The sequence below is a fragment of the Pinus tabuliformis genome, chromosome 9 (genome assembly GCF_031772625.1).
Source record: "Pinus tabuliformis cultivar Carrire ecotype Pingquan chromosome 9, CPIR1, whole genome shotgun sequence".
NCBI classification, from domain to species: domain Eukaryota; kingdom Viridiplantae; phylum Streptophyta; class Pinopsida; order Pinales; family Pinaceae; genus Pinus; species Pinus tabuliformis.
Genome location: NC_142307.1, coordinates 448,578,853 through 448,599,696, shown reverse-complemented (window position 1 = coordinate 448,599,696; position 20,844 = coordinate 448,578,853).

Sequence of the window (20,844 nt, the reverse complement as noted above, 5' to 3'; positions counted from 1 at the left end):
AATCGAAACTGTAACTTTCCATAATGTGCTATTAAACTTTTCGACTCACATGCAGCCCAACAATCTTTTGTAATTCTTCGCATCATATTGACGTTTACATATTCTCAAGATAACTTATATTCATTGCTTTTTAATACATTCATTCCAACATACACAGCTTCCCAATTTAACAGCAAAACGTAAACTAGAAAAACGTAAAAACGTATTTCTTCACAACTGCATCATATATCATATCATTGAGTATTTATTCTACGAGTTCCTTTCATAAGTATGTAAAACTAAGCCTATGACTCTACGACAATATCTCTCGCAAGAGACATTCCACAAAAGCTTTAATGCAAATTAGTTTTACCTCGTTATATGAATAGTTTTAATCAATAAACGCCAAAACAATTACTGGGTCTGAACATATGGAGGCCTAAACATAAACTAAAGAACCTCCTGAACCTTTAGCGAGAAGCTATATTTTCCAAAACGTTTAATAAATGGACTATGAAATCAAAGCTAGCACGAAAGGGTTACAGAAAACAAGCAAACTCGTCCTCTTAGCAGAGGAAAAGGATAAAACCTATGGTTCCACCATGTTAATTTAGAATACTTGCGTGCTTTGAAGAAAGAGTTTACCCACAATCTACCGTCTTTGTAACACAGAGTAACCACCCGGTTTTATAATTCATGTAAACAATCACCCTTTAAATGCCTGAAAGAAATTACTTACGAAAGGCCGAAATCTCCCAAATGTTTAAATGCACCCTTAAAACGAAAACCCATGAATAATAAGCATAGAATGCTCGGCGTGCAGATTGCCAGGGATTGAGATTGAGCGATTGATTTACATGCAATCATAGGAAATATTCAGTTATTGATTGTGGCTCTGATACCAAATGTAAAAATCTTAACTGACAGCCCAAAGATCATCAATACCAAATATTTCACATACAGAACATGATTTTAAGATGACATACCTTGATTAACAGCGGAAGATGTAATGGCTGCCATCTTATGTCTTCTGTCTCCTGACAGCTGCTACTCTTCTTCTCAGAATTCGGTTTCTCTCCTTCAATGTAAAAGTCTTAACTTACAGCCCAAAGATCATCAATACCGAATATTTCACAAACAGAACTTTATGTGAGATGACATACCTTGATCAACAACGGAAGATGTAATGGCTGCCATCTACTTTGATCTGACTCCTGACTGTTCCTCTTCTTCAGAATTCAGTTTCTCTCCTCTTGCCCTCACTTTCTTTATGTGCTTCTTGATGGAGAAGAATGCAACTCTTGTGTGTGGGAGAGAGAGGACCCAATCCTTTATATATTATTTAACTCTAATCTGGCACGTCCATCATATACCAATTCAATGCTTAAGATCTAATGCTTTAGATTAGAAACTGCTTTAGGATAAAATCTAAATGCTTTAAGATTAGATCGGGTCACATTAAGATTAGAAACTGCTTTAACGATAAAAAGCAATGAGCCTTTTGCTGTTTCTAATAGCAGTTTCTAACATTCTCCCACTTGACCTGACTATTCATAATATTAAGTGTTGAACATCATACTATGATAAATTGCTGAGAGTTATGGCGGTTGTGCACTATTAATTCAATGCATTCCCTTCCATATACTACAATACCAACAATCCATCAATTCATACTCATAATTTATATAAAACAGCATAATGGTCCACATAATGTCTTATATCATAATGATTAAACATAATATCTTTATAAGACTCTTTCTTGTTTAAAATTACATAAAATACGTATTACTACATTAAAACAAGAAACACATGATTGTATATTAGAAACACATAAAAGAGCTCAGAATGTCACACATCAATTATCATTAATACAACCAAGACCCATTCTTTGAACATGTTCCTTAAATTGTCTTGGTTGTAACCCTTTCGTCAAAGGGTCTGTAATCATAAGTTCTGTCCTGATGTGCATGATTGAAATTCTTTGTTTCTGAACCTCATCTTTCACAACAAGATACTTCAGTTCCATATGTTTGGCACCTTTAGAGTACTTGTCGTTCTTTGAGAAAAATACTGCTGCAGAGTTATCACAATAAATTTTCAGCGGCTTGCTAATGGTGTCGACAACCGCAAGTCCTGAAATAAAGTTCCGCAACCATAATGCATGAATTGTGGCTTCAAAATATGCCACAAATTCTTCCTCCATAGTGGATGAAGCAACGATAGTCTGTTTCGCACTTTTCCATGATATGGCACCTTGAGCAAACATAAACAGGTAACCAAAAGTTGATTTTCTAGTATCAATGCATCCAGCAAAATCTGAATCGCTATATCCAATCACTTCTGATTCATTGGATGAGCATGTAATCTTTCGTTGAGAGAAATTCCTTAGTCTCATGCAATATACTTAAATTATTTGCAGCAAGCAAGACGTCATCAACATAAAGGACGAGATAAATAAACTTGCTCCCACTGATCTTTCGGTATATACAGTGATCAACCGTATTTTCCTTAAAACCAAAAGATGTAATAATGGTATTGAACTTAATATACCACTGCCGGGATGCTTGTTTAAGCCCATATATTGACTTCTTAAGTTTACACACCAATTGTTCTTTACTTTGTACAGAAAAACCCTCAGGTTGATCCATATAAACATCCTCATCAAGATCTCCATTCAGAAACGCTGTTTTCACATCCATTTGATGCAACTCCAAATCATAATGAGCTACTAATGTCATTATTATTCTTAGTGAGTCCTTTTTCGAAACAGGAGAAAATGTCTCCTTGTAATCAACACCATCTTTCTGAGTGTAACCCTTAGCAACAAGTCTAGCTTTATACCGTTTGATATTACCACTAGAGTCGTGTTTGGTTTTAAAAACCCATTTGCATTCGACTCTTTTACAGCCATGTGGTAACTCAACGAGATCCCAAACTTCATTCTGTTGCATGGATTTCAGTTCTTCTTTCATGGCATTAATCCATTCCTTTGACTCTTTACTTTCTACAGCATGTGAAAACGAAACTGGATCCTTATCGATTCCAATATCATAATCTGATTCTTGCATATAAACCACATAATCATTAGAAATAGCTGACCTACGATTTCTTTGAGGTCTTCTTAATGCTACTTGTTGTGGTTCATGCATATCAGCATTATGTAAGTCATTTCCTTCAGGAAGTACTTCTTCATTTATATGTTGTTCATTATCATCATGCTGTTATACAACAGTTGGAACAACATTTGGAGTAATAGTAGATGGAGGAACTATTCTAGGTAATGTAACATTTACCCTTGTTTCCTTTATTTCTACTATTTCTCTTCTAGTACTCCCACTGACTTCACCATTCTTAATGAATCTTGCATTACCAGTTTCTAATTGCCTCTCAACTTCTTTTACAAACGTCTCAAGGACATTCACAAATATCAGTGTGTATTAGTTCAAGAAGCTGGCTGCTTCTAGTGGCTCCTTTCTTATTATGTTATTATGTTTGGTTTGTTTACCTTTAATACAATCCACACATAATTCTAGATCACTAAAGTCCAAATTTGACAAAATTTCATTACTTACTAATCTCATCATTCTTTCTTTGGATATATGACCTAGTCGTTTATGCCACAAGAAAGCAGAATTTTCATTCAACATGCTACATTTTCATCCAACATTATTTACTACATTCAACAAGGAATTCGCATAAGTGTCATTCAGTCTCAATTTATATAAACCATCAATTAGAATACCAGAACCAACATTATCAGCATTCTTATATAAATCGAAACAACCAGATCCAATCATACATCTAAAACCAGAAATATCCAATTTACTTGCGGAAATAAGGTTTCTAGATAATGAAGGTACATAAAGGGTACTGTATAAGTTTAATACATATCCACTTTCTAGAATTAGACGATAAGTCTCTTTTTACAGATACGACATTGAACACTCTTTAGTTCCTTCTTTTCCTCATCCTGCCCATTCTTAGCTGGTGCCTTTTTCTTCTTGAAATGACTTGATTTTCCTTTCTTTTCTTTACCAGCGTTATTACTCACAAAACTTACTGAGTGATTCACTTGATTTTTCAAACGTCCTTCTTCCTGAACAAGACTACTGGCCAATTCATTAACATTCCACTTATCCTTTATAGTGTTATAGTTAATCTGAAAAGGTCCATATTCAGAAGGTAGCGAGTTTAGGATGAACTGGACAAGAAAAGAATCCTCTACTATAAGTCCCAGGGAGTTTAACCTTGCTGCAATATTAGTCATCTCTATAATGTGCTCTTGCATATTTTGCGACCCATCAAACTTCATGGTCGTGAGCTCTGCCATAAGAGTACCAGCGAGTGACTTATCAGCTGAACGAAAATGCTCTTCCACAGACTGCATATATTCCTTAGCACTTTCTGTTTGTGGAATTGTTGACTTGATGTTGTTAGCAACAGTCATCTTAATAAACATAAGGCTCAATCTGTAACTGCGTTCCCATGCTTTATGTTGTGATTTTTCTGCCTCAGTACTATCTCTTGTAAGAGCAGCAAGCTTATCCACAAGGAGTGCCAAGTCAAGATCCTGAATACCTAAATGGAAATTGACTTGTTCTTTCCATTCAGAAAAATTAACACCAGTGAACAATGTAACAGATGAAGCATGTGTATTCATGGTAACTCCTGCAAATTAAAAATGAAATCACTATAAGCTCATAACTAACGCGATTCAGATGTAGACATAATGGTATAATATAGCACTCCTTTGGGTAGATACTATCTTATACTTAACATAATTAAATACCAAAACATAAGCAGGTAATAAATATATTCAATCAAATAGAACTGACATCTTTGGATGATCAATATTTATTTAATCAAAATATCTGTTAAACCTCATCATGTCAACTAGTTATAGAACAAGACTTTCCTTTGGGTAAGTCCTCAGGTTCTATCATTAGTGACGCCAGCTTTAATTGGTATTTTTATAACTGGCAATTTCTATCAATAATCGTTATGTCAATTATGCACTAAATGATTATTCTGATTTTGACCACTTTGGTGATTAACAAAATCATAAATCTCATGTGCATAAATGATTTATAACACATACTTGATGCGAAACAACATTCTGATTTTGACCACTTTGGTGATCATAAATATCATGTGCATAAATAATTTATAGCACATACCTTATGCAAAACAATCAGTCATAGAGCAATTACTTTTATGCCCAAATTTCAAATTCAATCGAAACTGTAACTTTCCTATAGGAGTTCTACTCAACTCTGTACAAAAATGATTGCTTTGTTAGTCTTCTTACAGTGCACAAATTTGACTATCTTCCAGGATTCAATAACTTATATTCACCGCATATTCATTCCAACATACACAGCGAACACACAATGATGCGGCAATTTTCTAGGTGACCTGGATCCATCATTATATGGCATCTCGAAAATACAAAGAGCATTGAAACCCAAGGATCACCGCGGAGCATAATTCAGAGTTCTAGTCCAAGCAAGAATTTGTGCAATGTATGGAAGCTAAAGGCTCCGACGTTATGGTTATGTGACATGCAATAGGGTTGTGACAACCGAACAATGATACAGTTCCAAGGATGAGTTTTCCTTCGAGGCGATGATTGTCGAATTAAATTGAGCGTGCTCCGGGCTATCAAACGAATTACAATGGAGAAGCTCAAGGCAATGACCACTTTAGTGACATGATAAGAGACAGTAACACGCGCACTGATCTATTCAACAGAGCACAGTGTATGGCGACCTCTGTAGCGAACAAATGACTGGCGCAACGGCTGTTCTCAAGCTAATCCTTATTGAACTTGGATGGGAGCTCATAAACAAATACTGCAAGGACTATCCTCATCAAATGGTCATACACGCACTCGTATGCAGAAGATAACTATAAAAATTCAAGTCATTTCCTTGATGGGTGAATGTCGAAACATACATTAGCGATACGCTGCTGTTACCAGGCAAGACTCTTTGGAATCGACTTTAGCCGTTACTATGAATGGGAGAATACCGGGTGGACACAAGAAGGCGTGAATTCTCAAAGCCATTTGGAAAACAGAAATGAGGAAGCAACCAGTTGATGAGAAATCCTTTCCTCAAACATGAAAATTCATAGTGTTAAAATCAAACGAAGGAAACCCATTGTTGGGAACAATCAAAAAGTTGTTTAGGGTTTGGCATGCTCTGGTACATACAGAACAACATTGATACCATTCATGAAACCCCACAATTTCCCGAAGGCTCAATCACATGAGTAAAGCACAAAACAGATCAATTGCAATCATAGGAAATATTCAGTTATTGATTGGCTCCGATACCAAATGTAAAAGTCTTAACTTACAGCCCAAAGATCATCAATACCGAATATTTCACAAACAGAACTTTATGTGAGATGACATACCTTGATCAACAGCGGAAAGTCTTAACTTACAGTCTACACAAAGGCAGTGTGTTTGGGGTGGACCGTGGATTATGACATTTTCATCCATACAACGTTTCCCAATTTATTCTTCCAAGTAGAACGTTAAATATTAGATTGCAAAATCAATTCATCATGTCTTCCATGACGCCATTTCCAATATATACACAAGACTACAATGATCTGCAACTTTAACATGAATGAAGGATATGGTTCAACATGGTTAAGCCAAGCGTATGGAGGTTTGCACAGTTGGAGGGTATCACGTGCCTGCAATCACTCATCGTTTTGACCCCGCTGAGTTGGAACGCTCCTTGGGATTCATACGGAAAAGATCACTCAAAATATAAACATTGTATATCGTAAAAAACAAAGAAATATCGAAGGTTTGAACTCTGTTTTTAGAGACTAAGATCTGTTTGTTTTTAGGGACAACAAGTCGCTTGGGAGTTTTCGGTTGGATGGAATTCCTCCTGCTCCCCGAGGTGTCCCACAAATAGGGGTCAGGTTTGATATTTGCCTCCAACTCAAGTTGTAAAGCGCAGTTTTGGAGACGAAGGGCCAATCTTTACCAGGATTACTTGATAATGTCATTTAGCGCCCTGAAGCTAGTGGAATGCATGACCAACTCAGGAATATGTATTTGCCTGCAATGATGCCTGTAATTCTAGGCATGAGATAACTAAAGAAGTTTTTGGAACCCTTGTATGACATTTAGCGCCTTGAAGCTAGTGGAATGCATGACCAACTAAATGATATGTATTTTCCTGCATTAGCGCCTGTAATTCTTAGCGTGAGATAACTAAAGAATTTGTCGGAACATCGGATAAATGTGGAAAGTCAACTTTGTTCATTTGCGGATGTAATACAGCACCCTGAAGAAGATGATGGTGTTTACCTGTTGATTTTCTTCAGTTCCTATACTTTATTTAGCTCGAATATATTAGTTTGGGTTGAATATTTAATGGTAATTATTTTTATGTTTTAAAAAAAAGGGGACAAGGAAGAAAAAATGCAGAACCACAAAGAACAAGCTAATTATTTAAAAGGCTAATGTGACCCATCATGCTCCAGGAGCATTAGTCGCATTAGTCATAGGGAGTTCTTAGTAAGGTACAACTAGTGTGACCTGTCGTGCTCTGGGAGCGTCAATACAGGTTATTTTATACAGTCAAGTTTTAAAATTGTCTATTGAATACATTTTGTACCGAGAATGTTATCCTAGACAACCGATGAAAGCTCGAGAGGGTTGTGGATTCAATAGATGGTAGCACTTTCATAGGATGGTTTAGTATCAAGACTGACGTGTTGCGCTCTAGGAGGTTGAGAAGTGTCAATTCTGCAAAGCACCTCAATGATGGTCTGAAGTGGTTACGTCTTAAATGGATCAAATGGGAAGCTCAAAAGTGTGGTGACGAAAAGAGCAGAAATCGTGAGATTTCAGAGTGGATATGAGTGATAGTGATGACCATATCAAACAGATTTGATAGCTATTCATTCATTGTTGTAATGCCTACTTTCATGTTTTGTCATGTAAGAATTATTGGAGGGTATTGGAAGTAATAATTCCATGACTTCAAAGTTGTTGTGAGTTGTAATTGTGTGAGATCTTAGGTTAATAGTTATACTAGCTATTTTTAATAATCTAGATCCACCATTTTCGTATCTAGAAGTATCATGTATTCTTATATATATAATGTCTATGAGATCAATGCAAATATTATGTGTTGTGTGTGCAATATCTCTCACTCAAGAATTCTAATAATTTCTAGATAGAGAAAGACAGTGAAGCGTCCTCACCTTCCATCTGGGTTTTCTCCCGAAAGGGTTTCCCATAGAGCATATCTTGTGTCTTATGTTTGTGTGTGAGCTTTATTTTTTGTTCTCTTCTTTTCTACATAATTTCCATTCGCATGCATGCACTAATTACTGTTAAATCTATAAATATTAAAGTTTACTAAAAATGTAATAATGTAGAATATTACATTTTTAATATAATATTATTAGTTATGTCGTGACGAACTGTCTAGTAGAATATCCATGAAAATTTAATAATTTTAAGAAATCTTCTCTTAGATATTGAGTTAGGGTCAACAAGAGATTCGCCATGTGGTATCAGGGTTAGCATCTAATCCCCCAAGTAGTATTTTTCTAAATATTTTGAATAATTTGGATTTTAACTTTGTTATGGGTTTAGAAATGAAAAAAATGGATGCATTGCGGAGAATTTCCAAGCGGGATATGGACAACTATCTATCTAAGATCCATTTTATTTTTGTTTCTATTTATTTTTGATAGTGAGTAATTATTTAATTTGTCTTTATGGCTAGTTTTAATTGGCTTCATCTATGTTTTATTATAATTTCCTTGTTATTCATGCCAACCAGTACAAATTTCCTGGAAGGTAGGGGTGAAAATAAATAGAGCTCATTGTATTATCAATGACTCTCTCAATATTCTCGCCAAGCCACCTAATGTAGATATTATGTCATGAAAAGGAACAGTTAGGGACCTTGTTCGACCATCACTAGCCTACTTTTCATGAAATACCACATTTTTCATTTTGTAATGCATTTTTTTTGGGCACACGATAGAAGGAATAAAGACCTCTCATTTTATCTTTAAGAACTCTCCCTTCAATTTCACACTTTGGTTTTTATCTTTGTAACAAGCTTATTTTTTTTACTATTTGCCTTTCCTTTAATTTTGATTAATTATTTAATACTTTATTTTAAATATTATTCAAATTGGTTAGCCAATGGTTGGTATTGCGAATTTGGTTTGAATATAATTAAAATATTTATTTTTCAATTTTATTTATTAATATTTGTGCAACTATATAAATTAAATGGTTGGTAGGTAGCGATATACATCAATTCATGATAATCACCAAAACACTTACTTCACAATTATCCTCAATGGAGATGCCACACTAACAAAGCGTGTGAGAGGGGAGGAGGTATTGGCCCTTCACTGTCACCTGGATCCACATGGTGGGAGGTAGGGCCATGCTACCCTCCAATTTACCATCACAATTAACATCCATGCAGTGTGAGGTACAAAATCCCCCCAATATATTACTCACCCTGGATACAAAGAGGATGAGTATCATGTACACCGAGATAATATTATTAACTATGCTACATCTTGTTATCGCTACACTAGAACATGGAAGGGGGAAACTTCAAACCTTGAGTATGATTTTCCTACCTACCTCTATTGTTTCCACTTCTTTGGAAGGGAAAGGAACATGACCTACTAACCCAGCCTTCCTTGATTTCAAACTATTTGTGAAGAATTCCCTTAAGACTTAGCTAAATGAAGCCACTAAAATTTTCTATCACCTGGGGATCTCTCTACCTATGGTGGTCTATATTTCATGGCTAGGTTGGAATGGTTGGGTGATTGGGACCAACGATTGTTATCTCTAGTGCAACTTCATATTCAACCTTTCTTAGACAAAGGTTCTTTTTTTTGCATTTCGTGCTTAGTCTAAGTTGCATTTTCCTTTACAGTTTTGTTGGAAACAGATTGAAATTATTTGTGTTCCCTAGTTGTATAATTGATGTGATATAAGTCATTTCACTTCACTCCTTCTCTTGATACACATTTATTCCCATGTCCATGGTCATAGTCATTCCAATATACTAGCACATAGATTGTTTGTCCCCTAACACCTATCCCTAATAGTGATTTCATACCATCACAATTGATTTATCTGATTTCATTGTAGCACTTGTTTACTCGTCAATAGTTACTTCACCTCATATTAGATTCATATTTCTATTGCAACTCATTTTTATTTCTATGAACTCTATTGTTCTTTCGTGTTAACATTTACCCTATCCTGCCACCCTCATTACCATATTTTGTTAGCCTATATCCTCCAGCGTACCTCACTAGTGCACAAGAAGTAGGAATAACTCCGCTAGTAGGTGTGAGGGGAGCTCATGAGACTTCTTCTAAAAACAATATTGAATTTAAAGGTACCAATAACACACCCCCAAAAAAATATAGACAACTCTGAATCAAGTAGCACTAGAAGAAATTACTAGAAGGAATGAGCATGTTGGTGATGAAATCCTCTGCTCAATAGTTGAGTGGCTTCTATATCTTTGCGACACTCAAGGAAGACAAAATCAGTATTCGCGAACTATAGAATTATATTTGCACTTCAAAACATTGATTATAAAATCCCTCGAGGATAAGGAAGACACTAAAAGGAAGCTCTCCCTTCATGTAAGTGCCATCCAAGCAGATAGCCATGATATGTCTCTTGAACTCAGGACACGACTCTACAATCAATGTGAACTTAGGCCATCCTCTCTAAAGGAAAATGATCAACTTTACCTCCAACACGAGTGACACCAATTAATGTTTCAAGATCCAACTAATCCATTTCATGGCACCTCTTTTTCTTTACTATAGCATTTTCTCTTAGTTCGGAGATTCATAATTACATTGAATTTCAAAAACATAGTTTCCATTTTGATGCACTTAGGCTTATGCATTTTCATGATAGAATTGGAAAAGGTGTTTAGACATGGTATGAATACAATTTTTTTGAGTTATACTTGAAATTTTGCATAAAGGAACTATATTTCCACTAGTGGTCGGATTTCCCAATTGGTAGACTATGGTTGAAAGGCATATCTTGTGCATGTTATGTCCTAATTGATTAATGAAATACTAGGTTTACAAAAAATAGTTTCTAAAATTATAAAAGTTAACTAAGTTGTAAATTTATTTTAAAATATTATTATTAGTATTATTACCATAAAAATAATTAATATAAAAATTTAGTATATAGAATAGAAAAAAATGTAACAATTTTTTTAACAGTGGACATTTCTATCCTATAAATTCTTAACTTGCAAATAGAATTTTCTACAATACCATGGGCCAATATCATGACTTGTCAATAGCATATGCCCATAAACCATAACTCATTTCATATTACACTTTTTGATTTGATATATTTATTAATTAATAATTTTAATTAAAATGCATAAAGTGCATAACTACTTTGGAAATAGATCTTAACATTTAATTTGTGAATAGTAATAAAATATTCTAGAATATTCCGTAGATATTAAATCTATACCATCCACCTAATAATTATTGACAATTAAATTAAAATCATGAAAATCCTATTCCAAAATAGACACTCATATTTGAGTAATTATATTATCATAACATTGTTTTTCCATTCAAGAAAACCAAATAAAAGAATATATTTCCGTCATTAATATATAATACTTTCAAATAAGTGCTAGTTCCACATTCCTAGTTTGTTCTTGTTCTAAACTTTTTCTCTTTACTTTTTTTCCTATTGAAAATTGTACATATTTCTATCATTCATGAGTACTTCCAAATAAGTGCTAGTATTACTTTCCTATATGTTCTTTCTCATTTTAAAATTTTGCATGTTTCTATTATTAATCCTGTTATCCATGATAACCAATAGGAATAATTTTCTGTTTGGTTAGTCATTTTACATAGGGTTTTTATCTTTTGATTCATTGTAAAATGTGTCATATGGTAAATTTAGTGTTTGGTAGGGTCGTCATAAAATATTAAAGGTCATAATTCCATTTGTATAGAGGTCATCATTTCATAATTGAGTCATCTGACAATTTTATAAACATTTGCAACAACTCTAGTTTAGCAAACCAAGGGTTTGCTATGAAAGTTTCTGATAGTTTCATAGAAAAATGGTCCGTCCTAACACTTATCCCACTACTAAAGTCTATTTCTATGTAACAATATTATCTTAAATGAGGGTTAGTGAGTCAGAATTGTGTTGAGTCATAAATACCTTTATCCTCGTGTCATCCACTCCTTTCAATTCATTCTTACCTTTCCTTTTTCCACTTTATACCGTTTCCTGCTACCAAAGTTCACAAGCATTTTCACTATAATAGGGTTTTACACTGTGAAAATGAATCTATCTGTGGTCTAAGTATGTTCTAGGTGTTCCTAAAGTTATTTGCAGGTGAAGTGGAAGAAACTCACAAGCAGCTCTGGATGCATTCCTACCATGGCATCCAAAAAATAGTATAAAGAGGTGTTGCGGTGCGTTATGAGTCCACGGACATGAAATTACTTGAAGAAGACCCTGCTTTGTATAGTCATTTTACAACGTGGGATGTTTACATTTTTGCCACATATTGTAGGGTTTTCATACAAAAATTACTAAAAACTTCGCCATCAATTTCACTAGGATTGGTATGAAGGTTGGCATCTTGAGTTGGTTCGTTTCTCCTGACACCATTACTCATGATACTGAAATCCAAAGGTCAAGGAGGACATGGTTTAAAGTCCAGAAGTTCTAGTTACAGAATTGTTATGAATTTTTAAGGAAGAATATCGAGGAATTGATATGACAACAGGCATCTCCAGAACCTACCTTAAGGAGCATTATTCCAAGTCACTGATTGTTATTCAAAAATATTTCACATCTGAAGGAAGGTTCCATATGATGTACCATTTTTTTGGGGAAGTTTTAGTGTCTACCGATAAATTCTTAAACCCCTAGACTAGTAGCTAAGTCTAGAACAACAGTACAAAGCATTCTCTACCTTTTCTATAACCAATAGATTAAATAAGATAGTAAAGAAGCCTACCTATAGCTTTCGCTTACTCCTTATCTCCTTTGACCAATTCTGTCGCTCGTTTTTGTACTTAATCTAATTGAAAAGTACCTACACACAGACAAAAGACAAAAACTAATCAAAGCATATGATAATGATCTATTGATTAAACATAGAATGGAATCAAGTTCATAATACACATATGAAAGCATCAATGAACAATAAAAACATATGGAAAATGATTTGAACATTTTATTAGTAAAAGGAAGAGTTACTACCCAATTTTCTTGATTTGGTATCACTCGTCTAGTTCAATCCCATCCTCTCCTCATAACAAGCAAGACATTTTGATATCATTACAATACTTGAAACCAACTCAAGTCTCATACTAACAATATCTCCCTATAATTCAATGATTTCCAGCCCCTTATCACTTAGATGAGTGGTCTTTTTATAAGTGAATGAAGGAATTTATGCCATAAATGGTGATAATGAATGTCGTCCCAAACTTAGGATGTAGTTCCATGGAGGAAGGGATAAAGGGATTGATGTTCCTTAACTCCCTCCCTCATCCAATTTTGAGCCCAAAGGAGTGGATAACATTAGGAAACTTCTAGCGGCATCTTGTGGATAAGGATATTCCAAACCCCAATGCAAATTTCACTCAAATTCACCCAGCGTGGGCCAAAGAGGGCTCAAGTGCACTGCAATGCACCCTAGTAGTGTACTGGACTGCACTGCAGTGCACCCTGATAAACGCCTATCTGCGTTGATCTTCTTAGAGGTAGTTTTTACATGATTTTAGTCATGGAATCTCATGGGAGGAAGACATTTTGATGGTTGAATTAATTTAGGGAATGTAACAACTGAATTAGGGTTTGATGGGCCCTAATAGTACTGATTTGTAAGTTGGGGTTGATGTGTCTAAATAGATATGTAACAGTTTCCTCCTAAAGCATAAAGTCGTAAATATGTATGTCGAGTGAAATTCTTTATCATGTGGAGAGGAGGTTTCGAAAAGGAAGGTGACCTGCACCATTTACAATACATATATCACGATAATTTGATTTTTTCTCATGAACTTGCTGAGGGAAGGCATACCCATGCCCAACTTATTAACTTTCATTACATGTACAAATATAGTCATCTACAGATATAGACCCATGAATGGATGACCATGAATGTATGGTGATTGTACGTTTGATTTAGTGCTCCTGAATATATCGCAGCCCAGATGGATGAAACTAGATCCGGGGTCTTCATTCTCTTTCAATATTTCGCTCAAGTACAAGTCTAACCATGTGAATAGATGATCTAAAGTCGAACATGAGAAGACATCATCTGATTACTAGCCAATGGTGCAAGCTATTAATAGATGAAAGAGGAATCACCGATAATGATGATGACCCTCAAGGTATTACATTACATTTCGCATGGTGTGAATAAATTATTTGATGTCGAACACCATAAAAAGTCTTTTTGTTGAAGACCAGTGGTGTCAACCTATCGCCGAAAGTGAGAAACCTGACATTGATGTATGTAAGACTCAAGGTACTGAAGGGGTGTTTCTAAGTCAAATTTTTGGCTAATGTGTTGATGTCAACAAGAAGCGACTCATCGTAGGAGGGCCTTGATGTATCCCACATCAACGACATGAAATGAGGTAAATGATTTTGGAGATGAAAAATCGACTGATGACAGAAGGTTCAGGAATGTCGGTCATGAAAGTGAAGGTTTATGATATTGCAAAGGATGAAGTTTGAACTAAATGACTTCTCTTAAACATGTCGACGACACTAATATGAATTGGTAGCATTGACTCAAAGCAAAGTAATGGATGGTATGATATACCAATGGTGTGATAACCAGCAAGCTGAATGACCCAACCCACATAGTCATGGTGATGAGGTGAAAGTGTCATGTTCAAGAGCGACTTGCTACCATAAAGTGTTTTCCCCTTTTCCAATTTTCCCCAGTCATTGATGACCAGTACCTCTTTATTTTTTATCAATATTGAGGAGGATAACATATGCTTGTTGCATATTTTCACCCTTCGGATGAATCCATCACTATTTGATGTTTTAACGAGTCTAGCGAAGATGAAACACAGTCTTGTCTAGATGGATAAGTTTGTCACTATTTGACGTTTTTAACTAGTTTAACAACAAAGATAATTCAGTCCTTTTCATGTTTAGAGAGTTTTAAAAGGGATGAAAAGAAAACTCCACAAGATCTTTTTCATAAATTAATCTCTCAAGTCTAAAAAGGCATAAAATAATACAAGAGAGATATCGTTTCCAATCCGTTAACAAGTTGGAAAGGACAAGCGCCTAGCAATCTTTTCGTGTTTAGAGAGTCTAAAAGGAACATAAAGACAACTCCAAGGGGGGATCCATTTAAATTTTTAACAAAGCTTGAGAAAGACATAAAAGTTTGCTTTGTGGTAAAAGATGTTCAATTTACATTTGAGGACATCAAATTCTGCATTTCAGTTGTCAATCCTGCTCAAAATACCATCAAAAATAGATTAAAAATACATGTTTCATGGATAAAAAGAATAAAAACTAATGTTTACTCGATTAATGTGCAAGAAATAAGCATAAAAACAAGTTTTACCATTCGTTTTTACCATTTCACATTTACCCTTTGATTTTGGTGCTTTGGCGCAGTTTTTACCTCGAAGTTCACCAACTGATTATGGAGGATTCAGTGGACCATTTCTCATGTTGTCTAGACCAGGTAGGAGCTATCTCTGTTCTATTTCATTTCATATAATTTATTTTTAGTTTCAGGGAAAAATTTTGAGTTTTTGGGGACCCTAGGGTTTCAATTTTCCAATTTGGGATCAGCACACCCTTTCAACATCGAAAGGTGCACTGTAGTGCACTTACCTAGAAGGTTTCCTGTACTGTAACACACTATCCCTAAGGCTGGGCTGCACTGAGTGCAAAACCCAATTTCATTCAGATGTTTTTACCCAAAAATTCTCCTTTTTCTTGCAACAAATGGATCCTAATTTTCCTTATGGTTGTATTTTTAGGTATTCATTGGATCCGAATGACGATTACATGGAGAGAACGAGAGCACGAAGAATAGGATATGATTTCCCTAAATAACCAGGGCACAATTGAGGCCCTAAGGAATTGCGGGTTACTCAAATATTTCTAATTACTTGGTATGAGGCAACAAATTGAGCTTTTGCAGTTCCTTGTTTGTTCATGGGATCCTACTGATCAATCATTTCACATTAGAGAGAAAGTGGTCTCAATTACCATTGATGACATATACTTTCATATTGGACTGTTGAGGTGAGGTGCTCCCATCTCACTTTTTGGATTTGCCAAAGGGAGTGAATCAGTGAAAGATTACATACGACAGTTCTGTCAGCTAAGTGCACATCCTAGCAGGGACAGAAAGATTAACATTAGGGATGTTAGTGATTTACCATTGAGGATGATCCTCTTTACCATTGCCAAATTGGCTAACAGCGCGACACTACATTTGGTAAACAAATCATACATGAAGTATGCATTAGAGTGTTTAGAGCCAAAATTGTTCAACTGGTGCAAGGCAGTACTTTCATCCTTGAAAGAAAAACTAACCAAGGTGAAAAGCAGAAGGACAAATAACTTTGGCTATGGGTTGATCCTGGTTTCTTTCTCCTTGGAGGGAATTCCACTTATGTCGCCACAACATGTTTCACTAGGTGTATTTGGACCTAGGGATCCACAGATGTAGAGATGGGTATATCTTATGGCTAGGCATGGTGGTCAATCATTGATCTCATTTACCCCTACATTCTTTGAGTGACTTGATCGATAGGATATGGCCATCGCAGAGTATCCATATTCAGGGATGGATTTCCGTGGAGATCCAGACTTGATGTTACCAGTTGAAGCACAGTGGGGTGCTTTAGGTAAATTGTTTGACCAAAGTGTTTTTTGATTTTAAAGTTTCTACATTTTTTGTGTTTTATTATTATCTCCAATACTAAACAAAATCATTTCTTGTGTATGTAGATGTTGGAACTGTTCGACCTGTGGGGCACCAATAAGTGGCAAGTGGGCAACACAGAGCCCTGTTGGGAGAGCAATTCTCTGAGACTTATATTTAGCCGAAACATTGGCTGAACTACAAGACCACATAGATGGTTTGACCCTAGGCATTAAAGATGTCCGGATCGAGGAGCTTCCTATGCGACTGCAGCGCCACACCATTGGTGTGTTGAGTCATTGGATGAGACTTTTATGCATGATAGCACAGGCTGTGACCTGTTATCATGAGCACCACTAGTTTACTTAGATGTTTTCTACATACATTTTGAGTTTTTGGGTTAGATGACCAATTTTTCTCTTGGACACAAACTATTTGTAAAAAATTTTAAAACAACTATCTATTTTACTTTCATAGTTTTATTATGGTTATGTGATGCAATACTATTCAACTGATGATGTGAATTGAAAATATTTACTTTACATATGTTGCAAATGTCTATTTAACACATAATTCGCTAGAGAATCAATTAATGTGTTTATATTTTTGGAAATATGTTGATATTGAATGAACTAAAAATACCTTTCCAAAATGTCAACTCTAAGGAACATACGATGAATTGCTATGTTTTAGACGGTATAAACGCTAGTAAGTTGTAGTACAACAAGTTGTGAGTCCAGCCTAATGATGATTCGACATATGACAAGTGAAATGGCATCAGAGAGAAGTTCAATCAACGCGATATACTTAGTGATATTGTTCATTGATCGACCAATACAAATCCCTCTAAAACTCACTAACTCACCGCTTGGAGCGAAAATGGCCCATGCTGCAGAGGATAGGTTTTGTGTACTACAACTAGCCCCATTGGCGTAACCAACAAATGGTTCCTAAAGTTTGACATCTGCAACAAATGCAAACTGGATTACTTAACCAAATAATAAATCTAAAAGAAACACACACACACATGTAATCAAAGCATATATACAGTGAGTTTTACTACACTTAACTAAACATAGTAATGTTTAAGGTACAACCCGTTTCGGGGCTGCGACAATGGAATCCCATCTTAGTCCACTAACTGGTAGGTACCTTTCATCAAAACACACTTAACACTATAAGGGACCATCCATAGCAGTTCAAATTTTCCCGTTCCAAGTTTATCAGACTCCTGATCGTAAAGCAAGACCAGGTCACCTTCTGAGAAGGCACGAGGCTTGACATTTTTATCATATTGCACCTTAATACATTTCTTATGCGCTTCATTAGCCAATGCAGCATCATGACCGGTTTCATCTAGATGGATAACTCCAAGAAATGCTATTCTTCTTCAAAAGTGTCAGGTAGGAGGTCAATCGCAAGTTTGAGAGACGAGATTTCACATTTAGTTTGTCAGACTACTTCCAAATCATACACCAACTGAAAGGGTGTGAATTCAACCATATTTCTCACAGAGGTTTGATATGCCCACAGGACTGAGTACAGGATTAAATGCCAATTTATTTTATGAACTCCAATTGTCTTTTGCAACATGCATTTAAGGACTTTGTTGATGGCCTTAACTTCTCCATTAGCTTGAGGGTAGTATGAAGTAGAACTATCATGTGACAGTCCTACTTTGGCGGTCAAATCAACCATCATGTGATTACGAAAATGTGATCCATGATCTATAACTATGGCTTGTGGTACACCAAACCTGGCAACGACACGGTTGAAGAAAAATAAAGCAGTTGTTTCGCCACTGTTGTTCAATGTTGGCATCACCTAGGCCCATTTGATAAAATAGTCAACAATGATTGTAATATACCCATGCCCCCCAGTCGAGGTGGGGTTACATGTCATAAAATCAATGCCCCATTTGGTGAATGGGCCAATAACAACGGCTGGATGCAAAGGTGCAGATGGTAATCTGGTTTTTCGATTATATATATGGCATGCATGATAGCTTCTGATAGCAATAACGCAATCTTTGAATATGGTTGGCTAGAAATAACTAGCACAAAGAATTATCTACGTGGTAGCATACCCAGATAACTATCCACCACAAGCACCTGAATGGCATTCATTCAAAGCTTTCTCAGCTTGCTCATGAGTGAGGCACCTACATAAAATCGTATGAACACCATGACGATAAAGCATATCACCAATGATCAGATAATAGTTGGCTTGGTATCGAGTACATCGCTATTCAGAGCAAGAGGTATTAGGCTAGAAAGCGGGGGTTTGGAGATAGACCAGTATATCTCCATACCATGGATCACTTGACGAGATAGGAAATAGAGACACATCTAAGATTGATGCTTCTGATGTTCAATCAGTGGAGGATGAGGGAAGGTTGCAAAGTAACTTGGAAAAAACAAGAGATTTCTTTGATTTAGATTTGATGAATTCCAAATCAAACTCCCACAAAATAACTATCCATTTAATATTTCCCCCCTAGCAATTGACGTGACAAAATGTATGTCATAGGGTTGCAATTTGAAACAATAGTAGTTCTACAATGGAGGATGTAATGACGAAATCTCTACACAGCTTGAACGACTGATAAAGCTAACTTTTTTACATAGGAATACTTACTTTCTATATCGTTGAGATTATGGCTCAAATAATAAATAGGATGTTCAATTCCACTTTCATCTTGGACTAAAACCATACCAATGGTTGAATCTGCAGCGGTGAGATATAGGTGATAGTCTTTTTGATAGTTTGGGGCATACATTAATGATGCTCCAATTAGGGAATCTTTAAGAGCATGCTTGCACAACCTGATCCCAATGGAAGGGTACCCCTTTCTTCAATAGATGAGTAAAACCTTTAGCCAACTCAGCATAGTTTGGATTGAACCTCATCAGAAATTTTGCCTTCCCTTGAAGTCTCTGTAACTGTAACAATTTTAAAGGTGGAGGCAAGTCAAGGATTGCCTCAACCTTAATTGGATCGAGTCGAATTCCATCTTTTGAGACCATGAATCCAAGAAATTGACCAGAGCTGACACAAAACATACACTTATGTGGATTGAGTCATATCTTGTAGTGTCGGCACCACAAAAATATTGCTCTCAAATGTTGCGGATGATCAATCCAGTTTCATGAATGAGCAGGAAAATCATCAAGATAAGGTTGAACAATGTGCTTAATATCATGGAAGGCATAATTCATTGCCGTCTAAAATGTAGGCCCTGCATTCTTCAAACAAAAAGGTAACTTCTGATAGGCGAATGTGCCCCACAAACAAATAAAAGTTGTTTTGGATTGGTCCTGTGGGTGGATATTGATTTGATTGTAGCCAGAAAATCCATCCATGAATGAGAAGATTTCACATCCAGCACATTCATCAATAATCTGGTCGATAAAGGTTTTAGGATAATTTTCTTTTGGACATGATTGATTTACATCCCTATAATCGACGCACACTAGAATTGTCCCTCGTTTTTTCATAACTAGAACAATGTTATATACCCAGTTAGTAAGAGATACAGGGAAAATGAAGCTAGCATGAATTTTTTTTTCAACCTCTACTTTAATGGCAATGACTTCCTTTAGATGAATAGGTCGAAGCTACTGTTGTACTGGTTTGACATCAGAGTACATTTTAATCTCATGTTCAACAATGCTTGAGTCAATTCTTGGCATCTCCTCATAAGACCATGCAAAAATATCTCTAAATTCACAAAAAAGAGCACAATAATTATCAAGTTCCAATGGAGAACAAGATTTACCGACATGAATGTTTTCTACAATGTTAGACTTGATCGAAATGTTTATACAAATTGTTTCTTCTAATTTGACAAATTACAGTCAGAATCTACAGTATCTACTCTAACAGAATTCGATAGGAAATC